Source organism: Cynocephalus volans, chromosome 5 (assembly GCF_027409185.1).
Source record: "Cynocephalus volans isolate mCynVol1 chromosome 5, mCynVol1.pri, whole genome shotgun sequence".
Classification (NCBI taxonomy): domain Eukaryota; kingdom Metazoa; phylum Chordata; class Mammalia; order Dermoptera; family Cynocephalidae; genus Cynocephalus; species Cynocephalus volans.
In genome coordinates this window covers 52,325,205-52,345,435 of record NC_084464.1, presented here as the reverse complement: position 1 = coordinate 52,345,435, position 20,231 = coordinate 52,325,205, and the positions used below count along the sequence as shown (strand labels likewise).

The following is a 20,231-nucleotide window of genomic DNA, read 5'->3' as shown; positions in this document are numbered from 1 at the left end:
ATGGCATTTTGTTATAGCAGCCACAGTGGACTAAGACAATGAGTATACAGCAAAAGCTCACCAATGGTGGTGAATTGGTTTACTCAGTGCCTTCTCCAGCCCTGCAAGCCTTCCTGTATTGCAGAATCTTCCTGTATTGCAGAAACTACATTTCCCAGATCCTTTGGTGGTTGGGGTTCTAGGTATGTCTAGGTTCTGCCAACCAGCTGAACTCAGGCAGGACTTTGATTTGGAATTGAATAATGCAGGGAGTTGAACAGGGCATGAGGCTGGTGCTTATTCTGAGCTGGAGTGGTTCAGGAGCCAGCAGCTGTGGGAGCAGCTTCCTCAGAGGAGAGTTCTGGAGTGTGGTTTGGGGAGTCAGCACTGGAAGTTTGGAGTATATAGTATATTCTTTCAGCCCTTCTAATGATTTGTGAACTCTCCAGTCTCCATAATAGATTGTTTGCTTAAGCTAGCCGGAGAGGGACTATATAGTGTGCAACAAAGACCCTTATCCAATGTGCCAAGGATTCTTTCTCTGGAAAGACTGTCCTTCATTCTGTGACCATACTCTTCCTACTTTGTTGGCATTTTCTTATCTTAAGAAAGGATAGTTAGAGAAATAACAGTTTTATTAAAATGTTCCGCTTGGCAAAATAAAAAGACAGTAATCCTGTATTGACTTTCGACTCCCCAAATTAAGAAGTAAAACAAAAAAAAATTGGTCTGCCAAATACAAAAGCCTGGGAATGCTTTTTTTTTTTTTTTTTTTAATGATAACTGTTATCTTTATTTATCATTTTTAAAGCCTTACAGGTATATTTATTCATCTACTCTGCACACATTTGACTACTTACTATGTGCTTAGAATCATGGTGGACCTTTATTTATTTTCTTATCTTTAGGCAATCTTTCTCATGCGGGCTTTAATCCAGCCTATGTTAGTTTCTTCTTAGTAGAGATGTTAATGCTCCTGGACAACAAAAAGCTAACATCAATCCTGGCTGGTTAGTGTCATAATATCGTAAAGACATTAGCCCAAGGACAGGAATATGCTTAATTTTAGCTATCAACCTTCAGATGGAAATAGATTTGTTATCCAAACTAGGAAAGAGGCAGTCAGAAAATAAAGAATGATATTTGAAAAGTGCTAAAGAGGGTGAAGTTGGGATTATAGAGAAAGTTCTTTAGTGGGGTTGGGAGTGAAGATGGGATTGGGGAAGGGCCTGACACCTGATCTAGGGAGGAGTCAGCATCCTGTCCAGGGAATCCCAGATAAATAAAATGTGTGACAGAGGTGTCCTGGTGGCATTGGTTGTCTCAGAAATCTACCAGAAAAATCTTCACTTCTGGATTGTGCTCATTGTATACCCAGCCACGGGGTTTTCCCAAAGTTGGGCTTCTAGCTCCCTGGATGAAGAGACCATCTGTGGCTAGGTGGCAGAAGCAGACCACTTTCAGTACATAGGCTCTGAGCCCTAGGGAAGCTTCAAGTTCTGGAACCGTCCTCCTCTGCAGGCTGTGCTTTCCTTTCTGCTTATGACTACCCACTTCTTTCTGGGCCAAGCCGGTCAGATATGACTCAGGTACATTGTCCTTGGGAGAAGATCAGGTGACTCCTTTAATTCAGCCTCTGTCTCTTTCCCTTCAGGAACTTACTGTAATTTATTTGATTTCCTCAAAGCAGAATGTGTTTCCATTCCCATGAGGCCCAGTCTGGGAAGCCTGGTAATGTGAGATGCGTAAGGACTTGGAACCCCACAGACTTGAACTTAGAAACTAGCTCTATCACTTTCCGTGCAGATCCCGGCAAGTTGCTTAATGTGTCTGAGGTTCTGTTTCCCCATCTGGATGATGGGGATAATACTACCCTCCTTGAAAGACTATTGTGAGGATTAATGAGGCCATGAATATGAAGCACTCAGCCCACTGCCCACATGGTCTAGTTCAGTTCAATAATATTCAAAACCTTCCTCTTTGTAGCACCATGCAATGACTCCTGGGCTGCACATTTATTAATTTTGGCTGCAGAATGTCCTATCCCCCTCTCCAACAACACCTTGACTTCCTAAGGAATCATCTTTTCCCACTGGGGGTAGTCTCAAAGGAAAATAATACTGAGGGGCAAATTCTTTCTCTTTTGCCCTTAGTGCAGCCAGAGGGCTGGGACATGATCTATGTTACTAGCACTCCAGACACTGAATCCTGAGAGAGGATATTCCATAAACTGAATGTATCTCCTCAAAATTCATATGTTGGAGGTGGAGACTTTGGGAGGTAATTAGGTCATGAGAGTGGAGTCTCATGAATGGAATTAGTGCCCTTATGAGAAAAGACAGATAGAGTTTGCTTTCCTTCTTTCTGCTCTCCCCTATTTGAGGATACATTGAGCAGACGACCATCTTCAAACCAGCAAGTGGGTCCTCACCAGCAAATGGGTCCTCACTGGATCTGCCACACCTTGATCTTGGACTTCTTGGCTTCCAGAATTGTGAGAAAGAAATGTTTGTTGTTTAAGCTCCCCAGTCTTTGGTATTCTACTATAGCAGCTTGAACTGGCTAAGACAGGATATGTGGGATGGTTAGTGGCTCTTCAGAGCCATGGAGGTGTTCCTACCTGGCTATGCCTCTTCCTGAACCGGGGCTGGAGTTCTGTTGCTAGGTTGCCAGAGGACCCTAAACTTGGTCTTCGAGTCTTCTCATGGATTTGGTGAGTTCTGATACTCTCCCAGAAAATTCTCCTTCGGCTTACATTTACCAGAGTTGGTTTCTCTTGCTTGGAACCAAGAACTCTGATTAATACCCTTTAACCTTACTCTTAAGCCATGAAATATCATGGGCTCTGTATTAGTTATCTATTGCTATGTAACAAACTACCCTCAAACTTAGCGGTTTAAAACAACAATGGTCTTTTATGATCTTTCAATATTTTTATGGGTCAGGGATTCAGGAGCAGTTTTTGGTTCAGGGGCTCTCATGAGGCTGTAGTCATCTGAAGGTTTGACTGGGGCTGGAAAATCCACTTCCATGGTGACTCATTCACTTGGCTGGCAAGTTGGTGCTGGTTATTGGCCAGGGGTCTCAATTTTTCTCCATAGGACTTTCTGAGAGTCCACAGCATGATGACTGTATTATTGATTCCTAGATGTTTTGATGAGATGATCAGGGGTTAAAACAACTGTGAACTCTTGGGCTTCAAACTAACTTCTGCTTCTGCCAGTCAAGTCAATAGCATCTCAAGTTTTTCCAAGTGGAGGGGGCTTACTTTAAACTTGGTTGCTCCTAACCATTTTGTTCTCCAGCTGCCTAAGGTAGAATCATCTTAGCAAAACTTGGAGTAATGTTGTTTAATTCTTTTGTATAAGGCTTTGTAAATTCATAGTGCACCTTGGCAATCCTTTCTTAGTGGATCGTCACAACAATTCTATAGGGTAGGCAAAGCTAGACCTGGTGGCCCCATTTCACAAATGAGGAGACAGGCCTATGGCCAAAAAATGTTAGTCAGCACAGTGTTATGTTACAGTGTCAAGAATCAGGCCTGGGTTTCAAGCCTGAGTCTACCATTTACTATCTATGTGGCCATGAATGAGTTGCTTAGCATCTGTCTGTCTTCATTTCTGCATTTGTAAAATGGGCTAATGAAAAATAGTGCTACAATCATAGTGCCAGAGACTTCGGGGTGGATAGGGTTAAATGAGATAATGTATATAAAACTCTTAGCATAGTGCCTGGCACTTAATAAGCACTCAGCAAATATGAGCTGTTGTAATGAATATTAGCTCGAACTGGGACAGATAATGTATTTTAGTAATTTGCACAATGGGTTGGTTGGTACGCACTGGTGACTGCACTTGCTGATGCTTGGAAACCAGAAGGACAAACAGCCCTCCTCCTGCTCCTCTAACCCATTTCCCATGGCTCCTCCATCTCTAGTGTTTGCTCTTCCTTCCCCTTACTCCTCAGTTATCTTTTATATTATTACAATATTTGAAGAATGTGGGGTTATAAAAATTTATAGGGTTTCTGTATAGCATCCAATTTACCGCAGGCCTTCAGAAAACTGTGTGTAATAAGTACTTGTTAATTCAATCAAAAACCATCCACATAGATAAATGACTCACTGCCCAGCTGGCTGAAGCAGTACATGTGCATTTATACGTACATGTACATACACACACACTCACACACACACATTCCTGCCAAGCTCCTTGAGGCTCACCTTTAAAAACCTATTTATTCAAGCCCAGACCAAGGAAAAGGCCACCTATTACCTTTCCAAAGGGCAGCTTTGGTGGTGAATGTGCAGGTCCCCCCAAGACCCAAAATAACCCCTGACACATGACCACTCCTCACAGCTCACTAGCACATAGCACACCCATGGTCTCAGTGTTTCCTCCCAAATAGAAAGCCGAGGGCTGAGATGTCCAGTGATTTTCCCAAGTGAAGGACCTGGGCTCATCCAAGCCTCCCTGTTCTAAGACCTGGACTATGATGCCACTTGAAAAGGCCTGCCCAAACCTCCCCCCTGCTAGAACCATGCTTCCGAGTTAAGTCTCACATCTCCATTAGATCCCTGTTATTCATACAAAACACATTTCATCTGAAAGGGGTTTGGGTCTGTCTCATTGGCTGAGATTAATTTATCAGACTGGATAGCTATTACCCAGGAGGAGCATCTACCCACATGGAGAATCTTTGGGTTTACCTGTGAGGAAGCGTGGCACAGGGACAGCTGTTCGCCAGAATGCATTTCCTCTTCTTTCACTGTAAAAGCATTGCATCGGGCACAGGTTCCCACTCTCCCCAGTCTCTCTGAAGTCAGGGGAGCTTGTGTGATGAAGTTCTCTTCTGTAGAATGTGAGTGGAGTGACAGATGAGCACCTAAGGCAAGCGGCTGCCTCTTGTACGCTGCCTCTCCTTCCTGCTGCTGCAAACAGGCATGCAGCAACCCAGTGTCTGCCATGCAGGTAAGCACATGTCTCGGGGGATGGCAGAGAAACAAGATGGAAAGAACCTGGGTCGCTGACTTTCTACCTGAAGCAGAACCCCCTGCTGACCAGGAAGGCTCCCTCAGATTACAGGAGAGAGAAACACATTTCTAACTTTAAACCATTGGGTTGATGTTGGGTCTCTTTGTTACAGCAGCCCACCTGTCTGTCGGATTAGACAAATTTGCCCACAAAAACTGCTTGGCATGGAGACTGGAACATAGTAAATGCTCAGCAAATGTTTTCGCTTACTGTGACTGTATTTGTGCTTCCAAACCTTGCACTCGTCTCTAAACCTGAGTGGAGAACTTGGGAGTGGTTTTCACCAGGGCTGTGACGGGTGGTTTCTGCCCTGCTTTGGTGCCCAGGCAACCACACATTCACCCTTCTCCTGCAAGAGGCCTTAGGCCAAAGGAGTCCAGTGGAGTTGGGTTGAAGTTTGCCAATATCAAGAAGCAGTTCTTAGACCCAGACCCCTGTCACCTCCATGCCTGGCATGGGGCCCTGCAGAGGCATGCCCCTGGAGTGCCTGAGGACAGCAGGCATCTGCAGATGGGATGGGGGGTGAGCAGCAGACCACAAGTGCATAGCTAGAGAGCTTGTACAAGACATCTCCAGAGGTCCCCAAAAACAACTGAGTCGGGAGACTTGGGGTGGGGCAGAAGCTCTGTATAACACATAGGGGCAAAAACTGGAGAAACACGGGTGATAGACGTAAATGTGAGCCCTTCTGTCAGCGGGTGAGACTGGAAAGTTTGGGTTATCCTAAAATAAAGCTGTAAAACGGTTTACTAAGTAAGGGGGCAGCTGTGACACTTTACAGGTCTTATGTTTGGGAAGCACTTCTGTTGCACTACTTATGTTCCTGTGCTGTTCCTTACTCCTCAGGAACAACTGAGGTTTTCCTTGCCCCCACTCTGGCCCTGTATTCTCAACAGATTTCTACATGTATTTTGTTCAGCTTTTTACTTTGAACAAGTTATAGACTCACAAGAAGTTGCAAAACCAGTAGAGCGCTCCCATAGATTTGTCACCCAGCTTCCCCCAAAGGTGGCATCTGACTAACTACAGTGTATCATGAGAACCAGAAAATTAACACTGGCACAAAATGATGAACTAGACACCAAGCCTTCCTTGGATTTCCCCAGCTTTATCAAGTACTCATTTTCTTGGTGCATAATTCTATGACATTTTACCACATGTATAGATTTATATACCACCACTACCACCACAGCTACATCTATTTTGCTTCATGGGCAGCAGCAAGTATCTTAAAAACCTTCAGGGAAGTGAGGAAGAGCATGAATGTTTTATCAGACAGGTCAGGTTTCAAATCCTGGCTTCTCCACTGGGTGGTTGTGTGACCTTGGACATGAAGGACTTAATCTTTCTGAGCCTGTTCCTCCATCTATAGAATGGGGGTGATAAAAACAATACCCTGCTCTCTGGGCTGTCATGAGGGACAGAGAGAAGGGCATTCCCAGCAGAGTAAGTGCTCGATATTCTGCTGTTACCAGTATCCTGGTGTCAAGGCCTTTTGACTTTATGACTCAGGGTTATTGACTTGACCTCTGGAATAATTAAAGTTCATAAGAAAGAAAGAAAAGGAAAAGGTAGGAGAACCTGCGTGTGATGTACTCAGCACACCTGGGGCTACACTTCTCAGCCCCCTTCCTAAGACGCCTGACTGTGATACTCTATGCCAAGGTCCCTGCTGTCAGCCTTGTGGACACAGGTCTCACTGTGCATCCTCCTCACAGATGCCATAGAAGGGAAGCTCCTCGAAGGCCACAGTTAACTCTTTCTCTTCTTCTTTTATTGTTCCAGGGATCTTTGCAAAACCTCTCCCGTGCTCTATATCTGCCTGACCCACTCTTTCCCCTCCCTGACACCCACCCCCTGATTTTTTAATTATGGCCAATGGGAGCAACTCATGATACACTTATAATGAGGCCCTAATATACAGAAATGCCCTGTGGATACCAGATTTTTATTTAAAGGGAACTTGGTTGTGCCCATAGTGGCATCTATTTCTGTCTCTCTGTCTCTCTTTTATTAGACTGTGAGCCCCTTGAAGGCAAAGATTCTATATTCAAGTTGTGGAGGCACTTTTTGGGCACCCATGCACACTAAGCCCCCAAATAATAATCCCACACAAATAATCATAGCATCTATTGATTGAGCCCCTACCATGTCCTTGTCACAGTGCTTCAAGTTCTGATTCATACAACTTCCTGCAGAATAAGTATTGTGATCTCCATTTCGTGGATGTGGAATCTGATACTCGGCATGAGTCAGTGACCAGCCAGAACTTGTTCTGTTTTCTTCCTAGAACCTGTGCTCTCTTCACATTCTCATGTTGCTTTTCCATCCATGCCTGCTTGATTAATAACATTAGGCATATTATGCAGCTCCCTAGGATAGTGTCCTTATCTGTAAAATGGTGCTACAAGTCTCTGTCTTGTCTGTTTCACAGGGTCCTTAGTGAGGAACCAATGACCTGGTGATGGGGACTGTCTGCTGCAGACCGTGGCACTTGGACAATGAGCTGGGTGGATTCCTCAGCACACAGGCACTAAGGGACCTGCCACTCTCCACTGCTTATAGGATAGGTACTTCTTACTTTTATGAGTACTTTTCTTTTATTCAGCCTACTGTCGGACCCTAACTTCACCCTGTAATGCTCTCCTGGGCACATAGAGGAAATAAATTCAGATTCATCACGTATTTTTTTTATTGAAACATAATTAATTACACATATTTGTGGAGTACAGAGTTGACTATCAGTATCTGTGCACAATATGTGATGATCAAATCAGGATAGTTGGCAAATTTGTTATTATAAAATGTACTCATTCTTTGTGTCTATTAACTAATCACACATTTACTGAAAGCCATCTTTGCTGTAGCTACTTCCAGGTGAGGTGTTATTAACAATACCATCTCAGTGAGTGCTCACAACCACCCGTGATATAGGTATTCTCATCCTTGCTTTGTCTAAGGCTCAAAGACGTTGAAGTGAACTGACTAACGTCATACAACCAGTGGATCTGAGTTTTGAACCAGGCTGTCTGTCTCCAAGTCCAGTGATCTTAAAAAAAATTATGTATTTTCAACATTTTAAAATTCAAAATGTATAAAAAAGTTAGTGACTATTTTGTCTTTTGGCCTCATAGTTCTCTTTTTCAGAGACAACATTATTATTTCTTGAGTGTTCTTCGAGTGATTCTATGCATATTAAACACATATGTAGTATATACTTTTTCTCACTTTTCCCACATTATTCTGTACCCTGCTTTTTCCCCTTAAGAATGGAACTTGGAGATCTTTCCATAATCAGTTTATAGAAATTTCTCTGTATTTTTTTACAGTTGCATAATATTCCATTATATGAATGGACCATAATTTATTAAACAAACGAATGAACGTTTAGATGTTTTTCCTGCCATAACAAACAATCCTGCAGTGAATAACCTTGCATTTACATAATTTTGCATGCATGTGAGCATATTTGTAAAAAAATCCTAGAAGCCAAATTTTTAGGTTAAAGGAGATGTGCATTTGAAATTTTGAGTTCTTATCTCTTTGCTCTCTGTAGGGGTTATACCAATTTACATAACCCCAGTGCTCCTTCCTCTCCATTAAGCCTTGGAACAGGTGCCAAGGACAGGGAAAGCGAGATGTGCCTGGAACACATTCCTGTTGCTCTGCTCCCTGAGGGAGAGCCAGTCTTCTGGGCTTTTCTCTCCTGGGAAAGTCACCAGATGTTTTGCCTTTGAAAGAAGGGGAGATGTTTTCCCCAATCAAAAGACACAAATCTCTGTTTACGATGATTCACACCCAGAGAATCAATGAACCCTAAGATCCTTGGCAGACTCCAAAGGAAGCTTGCGGCTGGAGGAGTTGGTGGTGGAGGCAGGCTGCAGGCTTCAGTTAAATATTAATAATAATATTAAACATTTACCTTGCATTTATGCAGTTCTGGGAACTCTGCTAAACACCTTCCATGGATTACTTCATCAAAGACTCAGGATAACTCTGCAGGATGTGTATTGCCATTATAACCATTTTAAGGATGTAGAAATGGACATACGAAGATTGAGTAAGTTTCCCAAGGCCACATAATTAACAAGTGACACTATTGGGATATGAGCCCTAGCTATCTGATTTCACACTCTCAACTGTGAAAACAAACCACAGCTCTTTGGAAAGCAAAGAACTACCTTTCTGGCTCCTTCTCTCTGCTGTGTTTGGCTTCCATCCCTTCCAGATACCCGCCACCTTCCCTGCCCCCACCATCTGGGCGGCCTTTTCTCTGGCAGGGCTCAGAATGTTCACTTCCTTTCCCCTCCCCCAGCACAACTGCTCTCTAGATGGTCTCAGTCCTCCAGATATTAAACCCTGGCTCCCAGAGTTGCGGTGAGTACGAATATATTGATAAACAACTGCATAGGTCTCCACTGGACCTTGGCTTGGTGGAATTTCAGGTGCTGAGGTGAGCCAATGGGAAAGACTTTTTGAATGTGTGTGTGTGTATTTTATGTCCTCTTAGATCCCACTGTCTGAGCTGAGGGGCTACTGATGGGGTGAGGAATTCATTTGGGAAATCTGTGCCTCATTAACGATGATGACAGCTAAGGAGGAGGAGAGTTCTGTGGCTGCTGTCCCCGGCCCACCATCCATTGTCCTGGAAGTCCCACCGCCAGCATCCTCTCCTCCCTTCAGTGATAAATCTTTGCATAGTGGTTGAGAAAGACGGCCCTGGGAACCTACTGGCTGTGTGACCTCAGGCAGAAGGAGAACACACTGCTGAGTGGGACTCAGGATCCCTCCTGCACTGGATGACAAAGGATGGACAGGGCTGGGCTGCGATGAGATGAGAGATGAAGCCAGCTCCTGCACTGCATTTGGCCCAGTGCCTGGCACAGAGAGAGAGAGCTCGGTAAATGGTTGTTACTGTTGTTGCTGTTATTTTGTTCAATTGATTTCAATTCCTTCCTCCAGTTCAGTCAAGTCCTTCCTGGGCTCCTGAACATTTATTTCTTCTCCTCCCCTTTGGTTGACCAGAGAGCCAGGCATGCCCATGTGACTCTCCTGTTGAGTGAAGCCATTGAAGGCCTCACTGGACACTTGTGCTGACATTTTCTGGGAGGAAAGGACCCCTGGGGAGGATCTGTGTGCTTGCCAGCTGTGCCTGGAATCTCAAAGGCCTGAAGCCAGGGCCTGAGAAGTAGGGAAATCCCCAGCTCTTGCCTCAGCCATAAACAGAAGGATATTTCAACTGATTCCAATTCAGTAGATTTTGATTGAGAAGCTATTATGTGTTGGGGAGACCCAGAGACAAAAGAAACATGGATATGCTGTTTGGGGCTTCTCACGACAGCTAGTGACATTGAAGTAAACCACCCTAACATCAGGGAGATGTCTACACTTGCTCTCTCCCACCCTCTCTCCCCATTTCCTCTTGGGTTTTCTCCAGTCTGGGCTCCTGGGATCCTCTCCCTGGACCTCCTACCCTCTAGCTGGCAGCCCCTCTTAGTCCCCTTTGCCTCATCAACCTCTGAAGGCTGGAGCCTCCAGGCCTCAGACACCTCTCTTCTACAATTATTCCCTCAATGATCTCATCCAGTCCTGGCTTTAAACCCCATCTTGACTCTGATGGTGGCCACGTTCATAGATCTCATTTCTTCCTTGCTCCAGACTCCAGACCCATCCATACAGCTATTCCTTTGGCCCCATCTCTGTCACTTTTGCTGCATATATATATATATATATATATATATATATATATATATATATATATATATATATATATATATATATATATATATATATATATATTTGTCTGTTTCCTGAGACCAAAATGTAAGTTTCATGAAGGTAGAAACTTTGTTTTACTCACTGCTGGATCCTCAGTGTCTAGAACATAGTAGTTATTCAATAAATACTTGCTGAATCCCTGAAAGAGAAAAAAAGAGAGAGCTTGCTACCATTTACTGAATAAGTACTGGCTGCCAAACACTGGAAATTCATTTATTTTTCTTACCCTATGAACAACTCTGTACAGTAGGTATTATCATCCCCATTTTACAGAGAAGGAAACTGAGGCACAGAGAGATTACACAGGTTGTGATTGGTAGCCAGGATTCTAGCGTCAGTCTGTGCCCAGCCTTTCTGCCTGCCTTTCTCTCACCTCCAGACAAGGGCATCCAGGAAAGTCTATAGAGGAAGCATTTGAGCTTGACCTTGTGTACTGATGCAGGGTCTCTCAGAGCCTTATCCATAGCAACTAGGAGTTCTGAGGACCACCATCTCTGCCTAGCCCACTCTTAGTAGACCCTGTCTTGGAAAAAAAAATCTGGCACCTGGCCATTTGGAGCCTCTTTGTTTAGATCTGAAGTCAGTCAAAGACCAGCAACTCCAGCGAGAAGTATAGTATTTATTTATCAGGTGCTGTGGCTGGGTGGGTTTCTGGCAGAATGAACAGCCTTTTCCCCCAGGGCATGTTGGGTGCCAGGGAGTGAGAAGAGAGGCTTGGTTGCAAGTAGGGTGTTCAGCTGCTATAGACTGAATTGTGTCCCCCTAAATTTCATATGTTGAAGCCCTGATCCCCCAATGTGATTGTATCTGGAGATAGTCTTTAGAAGGTAATTAGGTTTAGATGGTCATTAGGGTGGGGCCCTCATGATAGGATTAATGTCCTTATAAGACGAGATATCAGAGCATTCTCTCTCTCTCTCTCTTTCTCTGCACATGTACCAAGGGAAGGCCATGTGAGCACACAGAGGGAAGATGGCCATCTGCAAGCCAGGAAGAAGGTTCTCACCAGAAACTGAATTGGTCTGTACCTTGATCTTGGACTTCCGGCTTCCAGGACTGTGAGAAATAAACGTGTGTTGTTTAAGCTACCCAGTCTGTGGTATTTTTGTGGCAGCCTCAGCTGACTAAGACCTCAATCATCTCCATTTGCTGGGACTGAGGGTCATCCCACGATGTGGGACTTTCAGTGGTAACACCAGGAAATTCCTGTGAAAAATGGAACAAGCTGGTCACCCAAGCTGTAAGTGCCAGTACTTCAAAGTGCGCCAAATTGGGGGAGGGCTGCCTCAGACCTTCCTGACTCTCTTTTCTCATGACTGCACCCCCTAAAAAAATACATATGCCTTTTTACCCCCAGAAAAGGAAAGTCCTCACATGTTTCATAACTGAGGTCTGTCTAGAAGAGTTCCAGCCTCTGACATCTCCCTGGGGGCAGCACAGTGTAAAACTCACCTCTCCTTGCTGAGGGGAGGCTCTGATCCCTGTAGAGAGAGGTCTGGAAACACAGAGCACTTGAGGTGTGTGTGTGCATGCGTGTGTGTGTGTGTGTGTGTGTGTGTGTGTGTGTGTAGTTGGGGGGGAGTAGGGCTTTTCCAGGGAGGCTGATGTCTGAGAGACCCTGATGTCAATCTAGGGAACTTCATGTACTGGTAGCATAACCCTGGGCAAGTCACTTGGGGTCCTACATTGCACAACTCCAGGCGGTGCTGTTCACACATAACACAATGCATATGGTGGTGCCTTTTAACTTCGTGCAAGATGATGGAACTGAACTACTTTATCTCTGAGCCCATTTGCTCAGCTTCATCAAAAGAAGGAAATAAGACCAACTTCATGGGGCTGCAGAGAGAATTCAACAAGATAACGTCTTAGTAGGTGCCTGATCAATACTATCGCTTGCTTTTCTTCTTCCCCTAGAGCTCCTGGTCTAGGCAATAAGGTATAGCATGGGGGCCAGGAGTGTGGGCTGTGGTCCCTGACTGCTAGGATTCAAGCTGTGTGGTGCTGGGCAAGTGTGAGGTGAAATAAGGATGGTGGTGGGACCTGCTCCTGAGGCGAGGCTGTGGGTGGTGGAATCCATGAGATGACATGCGTTCGGTGCTGCCGCAGCGCCTGTACCTGGTCCAGCATGACTCTGCTCTGTAAAAGACTCCTCTTTCCCGCCCTTCTCTGTTTTCCTTCTGCTTCTTGGTCTTTCTGGACAAAGTAAAATGCTTTGTCCATATTTGATGATAGGCTTTTTCACCTCCCGCCACTGAGGGTGACAGTGAGGGACACAATATTTGTGAACCCACCTTGGCTGGCTCACCTGGCACTTGCTTATTGAAGGTGTGATTTAAGGTCCCTTGCTGGAGGATGTGCCAGCACAGGAGGAAGAAGGCAGGCTTCTTGCCTCGAGGTCCTCAGAGGCAGCCCTAAGGGGCAGAATGAGGGAGGGCCTTAGAGGGCAGAGGTGCAGGGGAGGGGCCCTGAGAGCCAGAAGGACCTAAAAGTGGTCAGGTTTCCTATGCTAAGCAGAAACTTTTACAAAGGCTCTTTACTCCGTCCTTCTTGCCTGAACTTTAGTCAGGGCTGCAGAGGCCTGCTGGAGACTTAGATGCCCGTATGACCTTTGAAGACTTATTTGCAGAGTCTGTGGAGGCTGAGTACAGGTTTTGGGGGCAGAGATGTCCTCATGAATCATGTAGGCCAGCAGCTCTCAATCTTGGTTGTGCAGTAAATGCTTCTGGAGAACTGTTATAAAATATTGAAACCTGGGCCCAGCCCTAGAGATTTTGATTTAAATGGTTTGTGGTAGGGCCCAGGCATCCCACCACTTCAATTTTGAATTTTGAAAAAATTTGAATCTACAGGTAAGTTGAAAGAAGACTGCAATGAACATCTAGTACCTTTCACTTATATTCACCACTTCTCTCTCTCTGTCTCTCCCCCTGCCCTATGTTTCTAAAAAATCTGCATCATTTGAGTATATGTGGTAGATATCATAATACTTCCCATTAAATACTTCAGCATACCTCTCCTAAGTATACTCTCTCATATAAACACAGTACCATGTCATACCCAAGAAATGTAATATAGTACTGATAAAATATTATTTAGTATACTATCTGTATTTGAATTTCCCCCATTGCCCCCAGAATGTCTTTCGTAGCTATTTCCTCCCTAATCAAGGATTATGCATTGTAGATCTCTTTATTATACTTGAATCTAGATTAGTCCCCCAATTTTTCAGTCTTTCCTGACATTGACATTTTGAAGAGTCCATGCCATTTCTATTGTGGAGTGTCCCACAATCTGGATCTCTCTGCTTCCTTTGATTGAATCCAGGTTAAACTCGTTGGGTAAGAGCGCTGCATGGGTGGGGTACACTCCCCACTGCTACACGTTTCTCGTCAGTGGGGCCCATTATTAGATGCTACGTCTGATCATTTGGTTGAATGACGTCCACTATAATTCTCTATTGTACACTTTCTCCTTTATAATTCATAAATAATCTGAGGGGGGACTATTTCGACTGCATGAATATCCTACCAACTTTTTATCCACTGGTAACAGAGTACACTGATGACCCTTAGCTGAGTTAATCATTACACTGTAAACTGGTGATTTTCTAATTCTCTCATTCTTTCTATTTTATTAATGGGCATTCTTCTGTAAAGAAGAGTTTCCCCACCTTTTTGAATATGACCATGAACTCAAAGATTTAAAAAAATTCAATGCGTCATAATTCATTACAAGTAATAAAGCCCAAATCGCCCCAAATTTGGCCAGTGGGAGCCCTTTGGTTCGGCTCCCCTGCTCTACTGACCTGTGTCCATTAGAATTTGAACACTTTCTTGATGTTTATTATAAACTGATGTTCCAGGCTCACCTTGTACTTTCTCTGCTTCAGAACCAGTCATTTCTCCAAAAAGCCATGGTTCCTTTTAATAAAGCAAGATCTGGATGCTTGGTGTGCTCATTATTGTTGGAGTATTGTTGCTTCTAAGCCTTTTCAGTAGAAGGAGTTAGGAAATACTTTTTATTTTTTTAAATAAGTCCTGAATTCACTTTGATACTTGCAATTCAAATACAACACCCCAGGTTCTTCCTCTCCTTCCTACTACATTCTATATTGACATTTGCTTTTTCTTGCAGTCAGAACTTGGTTCTTGACAATGCCAATATGTTTACAAACTGTCTCTATTCTACAACATGAACAAGTAGTTTCAGAATTACTACACCAGTGACTCCACAAACAACACACCTACTAAGTCAGGTTTAAGGCTTCTTTGTAGTTCTTTTTCTCTTATGAATATATCCTTTTAAGGGTGTATAGTCAGGGTACTATGTCCGAAGTTGTTTGAATTATGTTTTTTTCTATATGATTCGATATAGACTAAGATTCATTAATTTTTGTTAAAACTCAACTTTAGGTTTTGCTTTTTTCATCCTTGCTGGTTTAATTTTATTTTTGAACATGAAAAAAATTTAATGGATTGAAAAATCAAAAATATATAAAAAGGTATACTCAGGGAAGTTTCACTCCTATTCCTAAACCTTCCACTACATTTCTACCCACACTCTGCAGATAACTATTTTCATTAGGTTCTCACTCATTCTTCCTGGCATTGTTGTCTTTGTTTTAAAATAGCATTGATCGAGCTAAAGCAAAAAAGGAGAATTTAGCTAAAGAAACTAGGTGAATCTCTTACCATCTAGTTAAAAAAGAATAGCACAAAAATGGAAGGAAAAGCAGGGCAGGAAACGGGGGACATAAGAGGAAGAAGCTGGAGAGGAAGGGGTCTCCCGGGCTGAGCATCTCAAAAATTCAGATGACCCTAGATACAACTGCCTGTGGGCTAACCCTTCCTGAGGATGGACAGGGCTGCCCTCAAAGAGAAGGAGCGGATGGTTTCGAAAGCCCTGCCCTCAGGAATAAAAGCAAAGGGGATTAGAAGTATGGGTCAGGGATTATGACTAAGAACTTTTTAGTCAGGCTAAGGGGGGAGGTGACTAGGGATAAGGAAAGAGTGACAGTATCAGCAAGAGAAGCAGGATGGGTCTCAGAAGAGCTGGCCTAGGATTCAGAAGTGGCACTGGAGATGGAGGTTGTGTCAATGGCCCTCACAGTCCCCTAAAACCAGCAGTGTGGCCCCATCTGTAAGAACCAGGGCGGAGAAGTCTACTGCCTCAAGTGGACTGAGGGATGTGAACTTTATGATGAATCCCATTTATCTCTGCTCTGTAGGCAAAGCTTAAGGGTGGGCCCTGGGGAATATGATTTAATGTTCGCCGAAGACAAAGAGGGCAGAGCTACATAATTGCCATTTCACCTCCTTCTTCTCCAGTGAGGAAAGTGGGCTTTCAATTGGAAAGGACACAACAAACAATGCAAAGAGGGGCTTAAAGTCAAGGACAGGTGAGGTGGCAGTAGAGTCAGTAGCAAAGGCTGTAATGAACTTGGCACTCTGAGCCTGATGAAATACGTCCTGCGGTCCCCGAGAGACTTGACGTGTGATTTCAGAGCCACTGTCATTAATCTTTGATAAATTATAGAGGAAGGGATTTGTGCTTTGAGACAATAGATAGCAATATGAGCTCTTGACATTCAAGAAAGGGAAAAAAGTGAATTCTGGAAGTTACAGAACAGTGGGCTAGGATGTTGTCACCAGCAGGAGTATGGGAAGGTACACACCTGTGGCAAGGTTGGTTTTGAGTCCCAGCTCTTCTCCTGAACTGGGGCAGGGCCAGGGCAGAAAGAGGAGGTTAGGTGCCCACTTTCAAAACCGGAGTGATTTGGAAAGGGTCAAACCCTGGGGGAAGGTGAATACTTTGGGGATCTTCTAATTGTCCTTTGTCTAGTAACACCTGATTTACCACCGTGGACCTCTGGCAGCCGTGTTTGTCTGTTTTAGGTTGTTTTCCCCGGAAGCAGGCCTTGAGACAAGGATTTGTGTGAAAGTGTTGGGAAATGTTCCCAGGAAAGATTGGCAGGGGGTGGGGAACTGGGACAGGGAAGGCAGCAAGTGAGCATTAAGCAAAGTTCCACAGAGGTGACTTTGGCAGAGTCCCACAGGGGCCTCTATTAATAGCATAGGTCTCACCTCCGAGTTGTTTTGATCATGGAGGGGGCTGGAGTATGTTTACCCCTCATATTGTCAGTCATATTGATTAAGGGATACCTTAGGGGATGTGAATTCCCAGGGGTGAGGCAGCCTGAGAACAGTCCTATGACAGGGAGACTCGGGTGCTGGCTGAGCCAGGTAGAAAAACACCAGGATCTGTGCAGGGCTCTGAGGGGATTCAAGGGTGCCACTGACAGCCTTCACAACACTGCCTGACCCCACAGCCCTGGCCAAACTAGCTGAACCTGTCTGTGGTAAGTACCCGATCCAAGGCCAGCCAGTCAGGTTTCTCCTCTTGGGATCTTGGAGTAGGGCCTGAGATCTGCAGGATGGTGCCTGGGTTCAGTGGGGCAGCCCATCTGGGCTTCAGGGATGTTTGTCATGTTGTCAGATTGCCTAGCACCTTTTGAGTACTGTTCTAATCATTGCTCAAATTTCTGATGCATGGGTACTGCTGCCTCAAGGCAGAACTCAGAGAACTGGGATTTTTAGTGTCCTTTGCAGCTGAGGCTCCATGAGTCAGGAGAACCTATGTTAGATTTTGATTTGGAAGCAGACTCAATGCTCTGGGTGCTGGTTGCCCAGGCTGCTTGCTTTGGGGATACAGTGTCACATGTCTAATGTAGAGGTGGCAGCAACATAGTCACAGTAGAGTTCCTGGCATCCAGTGCCAGTCTACTTCCTTTTGGGAGAGATATTGAGAGTAACAGGTCTGAGGAATGCTGTGGGCAGTGGCTTCTTGGAGTCCAGAGAAGCATGTGACCAAATGTCTTAGCTATCCCAGTGGACAGATGGTAAATATGTGGTAGACTAACTGCTGATGCAATGACCATATCAGGAGAGAAAGTTGACTAGTGCGTTGATACTGGCTGAAAGGAGATCTCTAGTGGTACATCACAGGGATCTGTCTTAGCCTGGTCCTACTCAACATTGTTATCAGTGATTGGAGGAAGACATGGGAGGTGTGCTCCTTGGCACTACGGATAACATAAAGCTGGCAAACCTGTTGGGTCACAGAATCAGTTTTCAAGATAATCTTGGTATCCTGGAAAACTAGGGTGAAAATAAAACTTAATGAAATGTTTCAGTTCTGCATTGAGTTAAAAAAGAAAACAAAAGCAACTGCATGAAGACAGACTTGACAACAGCAGTTGGAGAGACCACTGTGGAGGGAGAGGTACTGTCCCTCTTTATGTATTTATAACACATGTATTCCACAAAGGATTTTAGGGGGCTTATAAAAATATGTGTAATGGAACAGTGTTAAAACATAGTTGAGAGAATCAGAGCAAAGTTAAAAGGTAGAAAAATACTAAAAGCATGGTTTTGATGAAGTCCCAGACATTCCTATCTACTAGTGCTGCAGATGTTACAAAAGGTCCCCTGAGCTCCCTTGTGGCTGAAGCAAAGAGGGAAACTTGATCTAATTTGTGATGTGCATTGCAAAGCTCATAAAAGATAAAACACAGAAGGTAAAGAAGCCATTTATCCAGGAGAAGCCCTGCTTTTCTTTATAGTGAAACCTGAAAGAACGGTCCCTTCTGGATCCTTATAAAAAGGACACCTTGTGAGGCAGAGGATGAAGTCCTCAAAAGGCAGGATGTCAAAGCAAATTCGGTAAAAACAATTCTACCTGGAACCAGAAAAATGTTATGCAAGTACCAGCTCTGGATTGGGGTGGAATGTTATGTATCTTTCTAACTCAGTGTTTCTAAACTTTTCTTTATTACCACTCCCCCAAGGAAAAAATTCTCTTCCTTTTATTTTTCCCTACCTTAGATAAATTAAATACTATTTAAAATAATAATACAATATAAAATAATGTAAATATATAAAATATATAAATAAGTATTGATAAACAATATATATAATAAAAATAAATAAGCACATAAATAACTAAATAATATTTTGTTGGGTAGAGTTAAACTTTGAAGGATCACAAAACTTTGAAAAATCTGTTTTTTTCACACACCTTTCCCCTTTCTAGGAACCAATTTTTGCCTACTTGAGGGCCCTATCATTCCAGAGAATGCTTCCTCCAATGAAAGGAAGGATGAATGTTCTTTGGCAGCCCTCCCCAATAACAGCTGCTCAAGGTGCACACCCTCTAGACAGCCTTTCTCTGTCTGGTGAATTTCTCTTCCTGGTGTAATTGGTTTTTGACCCATCTAACTGAATGGGGCATAATTAGGAAGTGGCTTTGTCTTTCTCTAGTTATTGTTTTCCAGCTCTCTCTTGCATTTCTCTTCCCCATCCCTTGACGTGTCAGGCAGAGCCTACAACTTTTTGGTTTCCTTCAGTTATAATAACTAGTCTTATTTTGGCTGCCTCAACTCACTTTCGGGCATTGAAAGGTCCAGCCCAGACTAAATCAAAACGTGAATCTCACTCCCAACTCAAGGCTTCTCCCCTCCCCTTCCCCAGCTCAAGCCTGAGCTGGGGTCCTGCCTTGGGGAGGGGGTATCGTCTGCTTTTCAACCACCCTGCCCCCCTTGCCTCTAGCTTCTGGGCTTCTCTTTTGGGTAGAAGTGTCTTATCAGAGCCCTGGAGCAGGGATACATTCCATGGTGGTCATGGGGTCCAGCTGTCCAGCAGCCACGTGGCCCAGATGAGAGAAGAGCCCCCTCATGCCTCGTTGCACCTCTGCCACTGCAGGCCAGCCAAGCCAGCCAGTTTCCCACGTTCTTTTATAGTCCTCTGGACAAGAAGCATGTACCAGCTGAACATGCTTCTGTTCTAGAACCAGGAGGCAAGGACAAGGACATCCCCCAAGCTTCTGGCCAGGGGGAACACCCATGTCAATCTTCCGGTTTCTGTGGCTCAGCCAGCATCTAGCTGGGCATTACTGGATGTGCCCTCTCCCTCTTGAAAGCCTGCCAACCTTCCAGCTGTTCTCCTGCACCCCTGTGCCTCATTGAAGGATGGGGAGGAGCATCTCCCTCCTGCCTTCATGGAGAAAAGGAGGGATGGGGAAATATCCCAGCCTTTCCCACTAGGATGACAACTCCTTACTCTTAGAAATGCCCCTATTTTAATGAACTCTCTCTGATCTTCTAGTCTTCTCTTGGAGTGGTAGAAGTATAGGTGGCAGGATTGGATCACTTGCCTTTGAATAAACCCTGCTCTGGTTATGTTCTTTTTAGTATGTGGGGGCCACTTTTGTTTACTGTCCTCCACTTTGGGGCTTTAGCAGAAATTCTGAGATTGCAGGAAAAGTTCCACTCAATACTCCATTTAGTGTTCAAACTTCCTCTTAGGCTGGACACCTTTCCGGGGACCTGTCTGCCAAGGCTTGTCTAACCCTGTCTCAGCACAGCCCCCTGCAGTGGTCTTA

The 20,231-nt window shown here is 44.3% G+C and overlaps 1 long non-coding RNA gene across 1 annotated transcript; it reads left to right on the top strand.

Annotated features, from left to right (window-relative positions):
• Positions 1–9,199: 9,199 nt before the first annotated feature.
• Positions 9,200–11,878, top strand: LOC134378798 (uncharacterized). Its single transcript, XR_010023699.1, has 3 exons — positions 9,200–9,389; positions 9,523–9,912; positions 11,734–11,878. It is a non-coding gene; the product is annotated as an uncharacterized LOC134378798 (long non-coding RNA).
• Positions 11,879–20,231: the final 8,353 nt, after the last annotated feature.